The 12,975-nt window shown below is 36.9% G+C and overlaps 1 pseudogene; it reads right to left on the bottom strand.

The window, feature by feature from the left end:
* Positions 1 to 1,570: 1,570 nt before the first annotated feature.
* On the bottom strand, positions 1,571 to 1,855 carry LOC115899012 (annotated as a pseudogene).
* Positions 1,856 to 12,975: the final 11,120 nt, after the last annotated feature.

Here is a 12,975-nt window from a genome sequence, read left to right as displayed (position 1 = left end):
AAATTATAAGGGTGTGGGGTGAGGAAGAAAATGCTAACATCTGTTTCTGTTTCAAATGCCAGTCATGTGACATAGGTTACGTGGCCTTATCCCTATAGACAAATTATGAAGTAGGGAGCCCTGGAACAGACGGATAAACCTCAATATTTTTATGTTGAAATGAGGGAAGGTAAAGGACCCTTTTGTAGCCTGCCACTTGAACCAGATTTTTCAAAATGGAGATAATTCATTTTCTACCAGAGAAATACCACATGTCCTAGGATTTAAAACTCAGAGTCAGTTCCTGGATAAATAAAGCAGCAATATCTTCTCTCATTCTAAGAATTTTATTTAGTTTCATTCAGTCTTTTCTCTGTTCCTAATCCTTACAGCATTCTCAATATTGAAATTAAAAGTAGTTCTTTCTCTCAAAGTATGGGAGATTCATGAACTATGACCTTCTTTGCAAATAACATTTTATAAAATATGCTAATTTGGGGAAATTTGGAAGTATCAAAAAGCCCAAAGAAAATAAAATAAATATTAATTCCTCCATTGTCAGTCACTATTAACATGTTGAGGTGCAACCCTCTAATTTCTTTTTTTTTTTTTTGACATGGCCACTTATTTTAATAACAATGCATATACCATGATATCACCATGGAATGTAAATTCAGGATAGACAAGAGAATTTCACAAGTGCAATGGCATTCTGTAGTATATAAAAGTTTGCGTATAATGTCTGGTCAAGCTAGCCTGCTCATAAATCATTAATCAATTCCATTAAAAGTAATTTATTGAGTTTAATGTTTACAATTCTTATGGAGAGAATAAACGACACACACATTTTTAAAGTTTCTTCATTTACCTTTGCTTGAGTGCTTAAAATACATGCTTCTATTTCAAGATGACATTTAAAAAGTATTCTAATATAACAGCAGCAAAAGTATAATTCTGCAATTACAAAAGAACTAAACTAGAATTCATAAATTGTTCTCATGCTTACAATTGTGATTCTTTAATAAAGACTATGCAGCTCTATTGTAAACTTTCTAGATTTGGTTTAAACACACACACACACATATATATACTTTAAGTTGTGGGAGGCTTTACAAGTTATATTCCACGCACTTTTTTGACAGAGTTCTAAGGCAGAAGCCAGTCCACACAACAGGCAGAAAAAAGTCAAATTAACTGGGGCAAATAAGACTCATATAACATCCAAAATATGCGAGCTTCTGCAGCAAACTGGGAGTACTTCAGGGTTAGTCTGCTATCCTCTTTAGAACTAATTTCATCTAAACAGTTTAAGAAGCTGGACATTTCAACACCACCAAGTGGATTTAGGTGACATGTTTCTTTTGAGTTAACTTGACTCCCCCAAATGACTTCGTTAGTAAACCAGTGATTACTAGTAATTCGGTCACAGGCAAATCAAGCCTAAAGAAAGGAAGCCGATATTCAAAATACCATGTTATCATCATCTGAACCTACTCAAATAGTTTATTTTCAACATTAATATGTAACTTCGATAATGAGATGTTTAAGTGAAGCGAGCTCCTCCAACAAGATCAAGACAGTATCTCTTCTTCTAAAGCTTAGGTTTTGCCCAGAATTCCCGATACATGGAATAACCCATACCAACAGTCACTGATCCTACAACAAAGCCTTGGGCTGCCACACGCATGTGGTTCAGATGATGATGAAGGGACATTTTATTATTTCCCCTGCTCTTCAATCTGTATAATCCATATGCAATGTTTGCTGCAAAACCTACCATTACAATATAGACAAATGGTACCTCTCTAGCTTTTCAAGTAAGTTTGGATGCCTGATCATTATATGAAGAAAGGGAAACATCTGTTTCTGTTGACATAGTGATAGCTCGAAAAATCTCCCTAGAGTGAGAAAACCCCTCACAAGCCCATTTTTTTTATATTCATAGATTATATTTTTTAAAAAGTTTCAGGCAATCTCTTACATACTCTTTTGTCACCACCAATTTCTACTTCCTAACAGATTAAAAAGATCAATAACTTAAAAAAAAATTTTTTTTTTTGAGACAGAGTCTCTTTCTGTCACCCAGGCTAGAGTGCAGTGGCGTGATCTCAGCTCACTGCAACCTCCGCCTCCCAGGTTCAGGTGATTCTCGTGCCTTAGCCTCCTGAGTAGCTGAGATTATAGGCGTGTGTCCGCCTCCCGGCTAATTTTTGTATTTTTAGTAGAGTTGGGGTTTCATCATGTTGGTCATGCTGCTCTCGAACTCCTGACCTCAAATGACCCACCTGCCTTGGCCTCCCAAAGTGCTGGAATTATAGGCGTGAGCCACCATGCCCCACCAATAACTTTTTTATGTGATAAAATGCTTTCCTACCTCATGGGGCAGCAGAAGGTAGACATTATAGCCCAGGTAAAAGATCAAATTTAAATTAATCTGTCAATATATTGTAACTCAAATATTCAGTGGATATATGCTGCCAAGGAGATTTTTCCCTTAGCTTTAGAAAGGTCTCTTAGATTTAGAATCTGCCTTTAAAAGTAAAGGAAATCTATCTCTTACTAGCTTTTTAATATATGGGATTCTAAGTGCCTATCCACTTGTCTGGATGTCTGCTCACCAGTTCTGTATTGGACTGACAGCAACTTGGGAGCATTGTGCTAAGGTAGCCCAGTTCCTAGTACAATGCCTAGAATAAATTAAGGGTTCAATAAATATTTACTGGCCTGGTGCGGTGGCTCACGCCTATAATCCCAGTACTTTGGGAGGCTGAAGCGGGTGGATTGCTTGAGGTCAGGAGTTCAAGACCAGCCTGGCCAACATGGTGAAACCCCACCTCTACTAAAATACAAAATTAGCCGGGCAAGGTGGTGGGTGCCTGTAATTCCAGCTACTAGGGAGGCTGAGGTAGGAGAATTGCTTGAACCCAGGAGGCGGAGGTTGCAGTGAGACGAGATCATGCCACTGCACTTCAGCCTGTGTGACAGAGTGAGACTCTGTCTCAAAAATAAAAAATATAAATAAATAAATAAATAAATATTTACTGAAGGAATGAATAAAGCATTTCACTGATGTCATTGGTAGAAAGCGAATCAACCAACAACTGAGTTCTTACAATGCACCTGGTATTACACTAGATAATGGGGATGGAAGTAGGAATGAGGAACAAAAGAATTATAATTAGAGTACAATCCAATTGGAAAGAGAAAATATATGCAGATATAAAGTAAATAAAAATAATTAGGTAATTCATTCAGTTGACTCTAGTAAGTAAAATTTTCTATTACGTTCAACAAGCATTTATAAAATTCCAAGTTCTAATAATGTCTTTTCTTAGTTTTTCATGTAGCCTACATGTTATTCCATTTGTATTTATTCATTTAAAAATGTGTGTTCCACCTTCCGAAAACCTGGATTAACTGGTGTGATTTGTTCGTTGAGTATAAGTCATGGCACATAAAACTCATTTCTTTTTTTCATAGCATTGCTAAGTTGATATGATTATAGGAAAGCTATAGACATAATAATTTTTTTCTCCAAGGACTTTGGCACAGAAAATATTCTTGTGAATAAGATGGTTGAAAAATAGGAATGACAATAAATTTTAGGCGGATTTAAATCTAGTTGTAGAATGTGCCCAAACATGTGATTAATGGTTGAGGAACGAGCTTGGAAAAGTCTCTCATCAACTTCCACAGTAATCTACTCAAGGCACTTTAATGTTCCACAATCTTTATAAATGTCCCTAAGAATTTGGAGGAATGTTTGCACTTTTAAGATGATACAAAGTTTATAGGGATGACAAAAACCTAGTTTTAAAGTGATTTCGATAGACTGAAATATTAAGCTAAATTTTTAAAAAAGAAATTTAGTAGTTCTAAATATAAAGTCCCACATATATGTCTAAAAATAACTCACCATCATAGCCAGGGAAAGGCCTGGCTTGATAGAGACTAGGTTAAAAAAAAAAAAAAAAAAAAAAAAAAAGCTAGTAATATTCAGCCAGTAGTAGTTTATTTGTTTGTTTGTTTTAAATAAAAGGGAATGCAACAGCCACACTAATATTTTTTAAAGAATGCATTAGAAAAGAGGGAAAATAATTTGTTCTCTGTTGTTTTAGAAGCTAATAGTAGGACTAAGAAATTTATGAAAAAATAAGTGGGTTTTATTGTTGTTATTGTTGAATGTAATAAGACATTACTATAGTTATAGCCATCCCAAAATGGAATGGACTGGCTTGAGTATAACTACTTGTCCTTCCTGAAAATATTTAAGCAGAAACTGTATGACCATTTATTGGAGAGATTAAAAATTTCAACTGTACTTTGTAGAAATTGGATTGGCTAACATATTTAACTATTAAGCATCATTAAAGCTTGGAGCAGTGGTTTATGCCTGTAATCCCAGCTACTCAGGAGGCTGAGGTGGGAGAATAGCTTGAGGCCAGGAGTTTGAGGCTGCAGTGAGCTGTATGATTGTACCATTGTACTCCAAGTTGGGTAACAAAGTGAGAACCTGTGTGTTAAGAAAACAAAAAGGATAATTAAATAAAGCTTTATGTTACATGTGGTAATGTATCGCTTGGTCAAGCAAACTGATTTAAAGAGAAAGTTTTCAATGGTATAAAACCTTGCAGGATCAAGATCTGTGAGGAGGAGAAAGGCCCTTTTTAGGATTGCTTTTTCCCTTGGTGTGCTTGTCACTTCTGAAAGTGGAAGCAGCAGCCAAAGGGTGCAATGCTTAGCAGAGTTTTCAATATTTCATGGTACAAGAAAGACAAAAATTGGAATCCCAGGCCCAAGAAGGAGGAGAAGTCCAGTAAACACTAGGCTTTTGAATGAGACCTGACAGGCTCTATTCTAGAAGTAAAGGTAGATTAGAAAGAGACCAGACCTCACAAAGGCTGAAGCCAAACACTGAATAAACTTAAATCCTAAATGAATTAAACTGATCTTCCCTAGCTTTCCTGTTTGTCAGGAGCAGAAGGAATCACCTGTGGAAAAAGATAATGTCATCCAGAACCTCAAAATTAATTTTTTGCATAAATTTTAATATACAATTTCTGACACAGAATAATAAATAGCCAGACATACAAACCAAGAGAGGTGAGCTGTCATTTGAGGCTGCAATTTTCTGTATTCAACTGCTTTTTTGTTGTTGTTTTCTTCTTTTTTTTTTTTTGTGACGGAGTTTCACTCTTGTTGACCAGGCTGGAGTGCAGTGGTGCAATCTCGGCTCACCGCAACCTCTGCCTCCCAGGCTCAAGCATTTCTCCTGCCTCAGCCTCCCCAGTAGCTGGGATTACAGGCATGTGCCACCACGCCCAGCTAATATTTCTCTATTTTTAGTAAAGATGGATTTCTCCATGTTGGTCAGGCTGGTCTCAAACTCCTGACCTCAGGTGATCCACCCGCATTGGCCTCCCAAAGTGGTGGGATTACAGGCGTGAGCCACTGCACCCGGCCTCAACTGTTGATATTAAAACCAAAATAGGAACTAAAAGTCTGCCCAAAATAACAGATTAAAAACAATAGAAAGAAAATCTCAGATGGAGAAATTTGGCAAAGAACTAAAAATAAATCTAAAGAATCAAATGGGAAGTTCTAGAACTGGAAAAACCTGAAATTAAGAATTCAAAGGATGCATTTAACAACAGAATACATAAGTGCAGACAGAATTAGTGAACTAAAATACAGGTCAGAGGAAAGAGACAGATTGAAGATGGAGAGAATAAAAAGGGGGAATACTAAAACGAGCATAAAAAAACAAATGAGACTCACTAAAAATGTCTAAACTACATATAAGTGGAGATGCAGATGGAGAAGAGAGAGAAAATGGGCAGATGCAATATTTAAAGAGATAATAGCCAAGGATTTTCCAAAACCAATAAAAAAATTGAGGCCTGTACAGGTTGAAGAAATATTGAGACTCTTAAACAAGATAAATACAAGAAAATCACACCCAAGCACATCAGAGTATAACTGCTGAATCTCAAACACAAAGGGAAAAACCATACGAAAGAAGTCAAATAAACCCAGATACCTGCAGTAGAGCACCAATGTGACTGACTACTCACTCACAGCAGAAACGATGAAAGCCATAAAACAATCATATCTTCAAAATGATGGTGGGAAAACCTGCCAACCTAGACTTCCACATCCCGTAAAAATATACTTCAAAATAAATATTAAAGCCAGGCACAGTTGCTCACACCTGTAGTCTCAGCACTTTGGGAGGCCAAAGTGTGAGGATCACTTGAGTCCAGGAGTTTAAGATCAACTTGGGCAACACAGCAAGACCTCATCTCTACAAAAACTAATCAACCAACCAACCAACCAACCAACCAACCAACCAACCAACCAACCAAACACTAAATAAAAACTTTTTTTCAAATACAAAAAAACAAGAAACCAGCAGACAACACTAAAGGATGTTCTTGGTATAGAAGAAAAATGACCTAAGATAGAAACTTTAAAATGAGAGAACAAATATAAGAATGGAAAGGGTAAATATTTCAAAAAATATAAATCAATATTGACTATATGAAATAATCATAATGCCTTGAAAGGTTTAAAAATATATCTAAATTGCCCAGGCGCGGTGGCTCATGCCTGTAATCCCAACACTTTGGGAGTCCGAGATGGGTGGATCCTGAGATCAGGAGTTCAAGACCAGCCCGGTCAAGATGCCAAAAGCCCATCTTTACTAAAAACACAAAAATTAGCCAGGTGTGGTGGCACACACCTGTAATCCCAGCTACTCGGGAGGCTGAGGCAGGAGAATTGCTGAACCCGGGTGGCAGAGGTTGCAGTGAGCTGAGATCATGCCACTGCACTCCAGCCTGGGCGACAGAGCAAGACTCTGTCTCAAAAAATAAAATCAAAAATAAAAATGTATCTAAATTAAATTACATGATGATAGCAGCACACAGGGCAGTAAGAGGGAAAATGGAGACCAAGTGTTCTAAGGTGCTTTCACTGTTTAGGAAGAAGTAAAAGTGATCATTGGAATTAGACTTGAAAAGGTCAATAGTGACTTATCATCACTAATCATTGGAGAAATTCAAATTAAAATCACAATGAGCTACCCCTTTATATCCATTAGAAAGACTATTATTAAAACAAAGACAAAAACCAGAAAATAACAACTGTTGGTGAAGATGTGGAGTGGAGAAATTGAAATCTTATGTAAAATATACATAACATAAAATTTATTGTTTGAACCTTTTTTTTTTTTTTTTTTTTTGAGATGGAGTCTTGCTCTGTTGCCCAGGCTGGAATGCAGTGGCGCTATCTCGGCTCACTGGAACATCCACCTCCTGGATTCAAAGCAATTTCCCTGCTTCAGCCTCCCTAGTAGTTGGGATTATAGGTGCTTGCCAGCACGCCCAGTTAGTTTTTGTATTTTAGTAGAGATGGGGTTTCATCATGTTGGCCAGGCTGGTCTCCTCAAAAAATTCACTTGCCTCTGCCTCCCAAAGTGCTGGGATTACAGGCGTGAGCCACCGCACCCAGCCTGAACCATTTTTAAATGAACAACTCAGTGACATCAAGTACCTTTACATTATTGTGCAACCATCACCACCACCTGTTTCTGGAATTTTTCATCTTTTAAATTCGAAACTCTGTACCAGTTAAACTATAACTCTCCATCCCCACTCCCCGCTATTCTTTGTCAACCACCATTCTTTGTTCTGTGTCCGTGAATTTAAATTGGAAATATAAAGTGGTACAGCCACTATGGAAAACAGTATGGAGGCTCCTAAAAAAATCAAACATAGAATTACCATATGATTCAACAATTCCACTCCTGGGTGTATACCCCCAAGAATTAAAAACAGACATCTCAAAAAGTTAATTATACACCCATGTTCATAGCAACATTATTCATATAATCCAAAAGGTGGAAGCCACCTAAATTTTCATTAACAGATAAATGGATCAGCAAAATGTCTATATATACAATGGAATATTATTCAGCCACAAGAAAGGATATTCTGACACATGCTACAACATGGATAAAACTTGAAGACATTGTGTTAAATGAAATAAACCAGCCACAAAAGAGTATATGCTGTGTGCTTCCACTTAATATGAGGCAACTGGAGTAGTCAAATTCATGCAGACAGAACAAACAATGGTGGCTGTCAGGGGATAGGGGAGTGGGGATAGAGAATTATGGTTTAACTGGTACAGAGTTTCAGATTGAGAAGATGAAAAATTCCGGAGGTAGATAGTGATGATGGTTGCACAATAATATGAATGTACTTGATGTCACTGAACTGTTCATTTAAGAATGATCTAAAATGGCAAATTTTGTTACGTGTATTTTATGCCTTTTTTTTAGGAAAGTCAACAATGCATGTTGGAATCTGTAGTGCAACTGCTAGAAGAATAGTAAAAGAATGTATAACAAACAAGCTATTAGAGGTGAAAAATCAAATAGAAAATAATTCCTTTTTACCTGTCTATGTATAATGCAATAAAAAGTTATTAATAAAAATGTATTCAGGTGAAAAATATACTGAAAATGTTCACTAAAATAATAGCAAAAATTGTGTGTTAGCACATTAAGATTGTATGAGGTGTGTTGACCTCAGTTTTCTAAATTCTCTATACTATGGCTATTGGCTCATAATATACTGCTTTGTCATAAAACCACCTCTATAATATAAAAAATTATGCTTAAAAAAGTGATTTACTGTTTCAAGTAGCTATCAGATATGAGCTGTTTGTGAAACAATTATTAAAAGAACCACTAATAGAAGTCATAGTTTCTATCAACTTAGAAATCTTTCAAAACAGAACATTTCTGGTTTTCCTAACCATAGTTTGGCATATGTGTCACTACAGCATGTTGTACTTAAGCGTTTTAGATAAAAAGTAGGTAACTTATCTGGATAATTTACTCATAATATGTTCACTTTCTGCAAAAGCTTAACCAATATCTGATCAGTACTTGGATGAAAATTAAGTCCATGTAGCAACACATTAGCTACAAAAGGACAAGTTCTTGTTTTGTCTAATATAAATTCTCTGTTAGTTTTCAGTTGCAGCACAAAAAAATGTTCAGTTTGTTCTAGAACAAATTATTCTCTGTAAAAAGGAAACTGAAAATGAGTCGGGCGCAGTGGCTCATGCCTGTAATCCCAGCACTTTGGGAAGCCAAAGCAGACGGATCACTTGAGGTCGGGAGTTTGAGACTAGCCTGGGGCCAACATGATGAAATCCCATCTCTACTAAAAATACAAAAATTAGCCAGGTATGGTGGTGTGTGCCTGTAATTCCAGCTACTAAGGAGTCTGAGGCATGAGAATCGCTTGAACCCAGTAGACAGAGGTTGTAGTGAAACGAGATCGCATCACTGCACTCCAGCCTGGGTGACCCAGTGAGGCTCTCTCTCAAAAAAAAAAAAAAAAAAAAAAAAAAGACTGAAAGCGACAATGAGCCATTATAGATTAAAGCATAGCATTTTGTGGCCTTTTTCTTCTCTCATCAATCTTTTAAAAAAATTTTTTTCACCTGTAATCCCAGCACTTTGGGAGGCCAAGGTGGGCAGATCACGAGGTCAGAAGTTCGAGACCAAGCTGGACAACATGGAGAAACCTTGTCTCTACTAAAAATACAAAAAATTAGCCAGACGTGGTGGCAGGTGTCTGTAATCCCGGCTACTCAGGAGGCTGAGGCAGGAGAATCACTTGAACCCGGGAGGCAGACGTTGCAGTGAGCCGAGACCCTGCCATTGCATTCCAGCCTGGGTAACAGAGTGAAACTTTGTCTCAAAAAAAAAAGTATTTTTAACTTATGGGCACATAGTGGGTGTATATATTTGTGGGGTATATGAGATGTTTCGATACAGGCATGCAGTGTGAAATAATCACATCATGGAGAACAGGGGTTCCATCCCCTCAAGGGGATTTTTAGTAGAGATGGGATTTCATCATGTTGGCCCCAGGCTAGTCTCAAACTCCCGACCTCAAGTGATCCGTCTGCTTTGGCTTCCCAAAGTGCTGGGATTACAGGCATGAGCCACTGCGCCCGACTCATTTTCAGTTTCCTTTTTACAGAGAATAATTTGTTCTAGAACAAACTGAACATTTTTTTGTGCTGCAACTGAAAACTAACAGAGAATTTATATTAGACAAAACAAGAACTTGTCCTTTTGTAGCTAATGTGTTGCTACATGGACTTAATTTTCATCCAAGTACTGATCAGATATTGGTTAAGCTTTTGCAGAAAGTGAACATATTATGAGTAAATTATCCAGATAAGTTACCTACTTTTTATCTAAAACGCCTAAGTACAACATGCTGTAGTGACACATATGCCAAACTATGGTTAGGAAAACCAGAAATGTTCTGTTTTGAAAGATTTCTAAGTTGATAGAAACTATGACTTCTATTAGTGGTTCTTTTAATAATTGTTTCACAAACGGCTCATATCTGATAGCTACTTGAAACAGTAAATCACTTTTTTAAGCATAATTTTTTATATTATAGAGGTGGTTTTATGACAAAGCAGTATATTATGAGCCAATAGCCATAGTATAGCATTTATCCTTTGTGTTACAAACAATCCAATTACACTCTTTCAGTTATTTGCAAATATGTGGTTAAATTATTATTAACTATGGTCACCCTGTTGAACAATCAAGTAGTATGTCTTATTCATTCTATTTCTTTGTATCAATTTCTCTCCTCAATCTAATTCCTTTCTTTTCTAATAATATGTTTTGATTTCACTTAAAAAGGCAAAGTCTTCTTTTTCTTGCCCGATCCAACAAAAGGATTGCTTGTAACACAAAGCTGTGTAAATTATTGGGGGAAGATGATAACTACTCAATAAAGGATCTTGGGACAACTGGGTGATTAATATATTTTTAAAAACTACTAGATCTCTACAGCAAATCTTACACAAAAATCAGTTTCAGATGGGATTAAAGATTTCAGTATGAAAGGTAAAATCCTTTTCTTTTGTTTTTTGAGACGGAGTCTTACTTTGTTGTCCAGGCTGGAGTGCAGTGGTGTGATCTCGGCTCACTGCAACCTCTGCCTCCCAGGTTCCAGTGATTCTCCTGCTTCAGCCTTGTGAGTAGCTGGGATCACAGGCACATGCCACCACCCCCAGCTAATTTTTATATTTTTAGTAGAGACGGGGTTTCACCATTTTGGTCAGGCTGGTCTTGAACTCCTGACCTCATGATCTGCCCGCCTCGGCCTCCCAAAGTGCTGGGATTATAGGCGTGAGCCACCATGCCTGGCCAAAAGGTAAAATCTTAAAACATTTAGAAGAAAATATAGAAGAAAATCTTTATGACTTTGAAAAGATCAGGTTTTCTTAAGACATAAACACCATAAATTACAAAGAAAAACACTGATAAATTTGACTATATAAAAATTAAAGGCAGAGTGCAATGGCTCACATCTATAATCTCAGCACTTTGGGAGGCTGAGATGGACAGATTGCTTGAGTTCAAGAGTTGGAGACCAGCCTGGGCAACATGGCAAAACCCCAACTCTACAAAAAGCACAAAAATTAGCCAGGGGTGGTGCCATGTGCTTGTAGTCCCAGCTACTAGAGAGGCTAAGGTGGGAGAATGGCTTAAGCCTAGGAAGCAGAGGTTGCAGTGAACCGAGATCGTGTGCACTCCAAGCCTAGGCAACAGAGCCAGACCCTGTCTCAGGGGAAAAAAAAAAAAAAAAAAAAAAAAAATTAAAAACATTTATATGACAAAAGATAGCATAAACAAGTTAAAATACAAATGACAACCTCAGAGAAGATATATACAACGTATATGACTAATAAAAAATTAGTACCCAGAATATTTCAAAACAAATCACCCAGTAGAAAATTAGGCAGAATACATGAGCAGCCAACTCATGAAAATGAAATTAAATGGTCAATAAGAAAGATGATCAGCCTCACTAGTATAGTCATGTGCTCCATAACAATGTTTTGGTCAACAATGGACCACATATATGACGGTGGTCTCACAAGATTATAATGGAGCTGAAAAATCCCCACTGCCTAGTGACATTGTGGTTATCCTGACATAGCCATGGAAATGTCAAATAGCACAATGCATTACTCACATGGGTGTGGTGATGCTAGTGGAAACACACCTACTGTGCTGCCAGTCCTCTAAAAGTATAGCAAATGTAATGATGTACAGTACATAATACTTGATAATGATAATAAATTACTATATTACTGGTATACATACTTATGATGGTTTGGATCATTATTTTACAGTGTACTTCTTCTACTTATTAAAATAAAAAGCTAACTGTAAAACAGCCTCAGGTTGGTCCTTCAGGAGGTATTCCAGAAGAAGGCATTGTTATCATAGGAGATAACAGCTCCATGCATGTTGTTACTCCTAAAGACCTTCCAGGGGACAAGATATGAAGGTGGAGGGCAGAGATACTGAGGATCCTGACTGTGCAGGCCTGGGCTAATGTGTAACTTTGTGCCTTAGTTTTTCACCAAAAAAGCTTAAAAAAATTAAGATAGTTTATAGAATAAGGACATAGGGAAAGAAAATACTTTTGGACAGATGTACAACATGTTCGTGTTTTAAGCTAAGTGTTATTGTAAAGAGTCAAAAAATTTTAAAAGTAACAAAGTTACAGCAAGCCAAGGTTAATTTATTACTAAAGAAAAAAAATTTTAAATAAACTTAGAGTAGCCTAAGTGTCCAGTATTGATAAAGTCTACAGTGCTGTACAGTAATGTCCTAGGCCTTCACATTCACTCACCACTCACTACCTGACTCACACAGAACAACTTCCAGTCCTGAAAGCTGTATTCATGGTAAGTGCCCTATACAGGTGTACCGTTTTTTTATATTTTATACTGTACTTTTACTGTACCTTCTCTGTGTTAAGATATGTTTAGATACATAAATACTTAACATTGTGTCACAGTTGCTCACAGTATTCAGCACAGCAGCATGCTATACAGGTTTGTAGCCTACGAGCACAAGGCTATACCATATAA

This window comes from Rhinopithecus roxellana, chromosome 8 (assembly GCF_007565055.1).
Source record: "Rhinopithecus roxellana isolate Shanxi Qingling chromosome 8, ASM756505v1, whole genome shotgun sequence".
NCBI classification, from domain to species: Eukaryota; Metazoa; Chordata; class Mammalia; order Primates; family Cercopithecidae; genus Rhinopithecus; species Rhinopithecus roxellana.
Note: the sequence above shows the minus strand (reverse complement) of the source record. Positions and strands in the feature narration are given on the sequence as shown.